General features: G+C 30.2%; 1 protein-coding gene across 1 annotated transcript in view; it reads left to right on the forward strand.

Moving 5' to 3' along the window:
• Positions 210–838, forward strand: part of LOC109849109 (protein NRT1/ PTR FAMILY 8.1-like) — a 5631-nt gene continuing 5002 nt past the window's right edge. Inside the window, exon 1 of the mRNA XM_020418906.1 lies at positions 210–271. The gene's annotated coding sequence lies outside the window, so the exon portion shown is untranslated. The remainder of the gene's footprint in view (positions 272–838) is intronic.

The raw sequence follows: 838 nt of genomic DNA on the forward strand, positions 1-838 counted from the left end.
CTACCATTTTTTGTGTGAAAAGAATTGGTGGAGCCAGAATCCGTCCAGATCCTAAGAATCTCAACAGAAGCATGTGAGAGTTGCCTACAGCCTGTATATATCGTGTTAATTTCTACCTTTTATTTTAAGGTATGAAACGTTATTTATGGAAATATATATTTCCTCAGATACACACACAGTGGATTACAGCTAAAAGACTCATATCTTCTCATTCACATAAGAACCCTAAATAGAACGGATTTCGGCAACCTCTCTCCATCAACCACACGAGGTAAAGCATCTCCCCACGTTTTTTTTTTTTTTTTGATTTTTTTGATTTTTTTTGCATAGGGTTTCGTTATTCTTTGGATAAGCAGGTTGAAGTTTCTGACTCAAAAACCCCAATTTTATATCATTTACATATTCAAAATATATACAGAAAGGCACCATTTTTCAAATGGATTTGGATACTCTCCACTATAATTTTTTTAAAAAAAAAATCATTTTAACAATAAAAATAATTCTTAAACTTTGTATATTCCCCCCGTTTTTTTTTTTTTTTTGATTTTTTTGATTTTTTTTGCATAGGGTTTCGTTATTCTTTGGATAAGCAGGTTGAAGTTTCTGACTCAAAAACCCCAATTTTATATCATTTACATATTCAAAATATATACAGAAAGGCACCATTTTTCAAATGGATTTGGATACTCTCCACTATAATTTTTTTAAAAAAAAAATCATTTTAACAATAAAAATAATTCTTAAACTTTGTATATTCCGTTTACTTCTTGCTGGAGAGAAAGAAAGATTCATGATGTATACAACTACAGTAGGCGACGTTATCGATAGACTTTTAAGG

Source organism: Asparagus officinalis, chromosome 7 (genome assembly GCF_001876935.1).
Source record: "Asparagus officinalis chromosome 7, Aspof.V1, whole genome shotgun sequence".
NCBI classification, from domain to species: Eukaryota; Viridiplantae; Streptophyta; class Magnoliopsida; order Asparagales; family Asparagaceae; genus Asparagus; species Asparagus officinalis.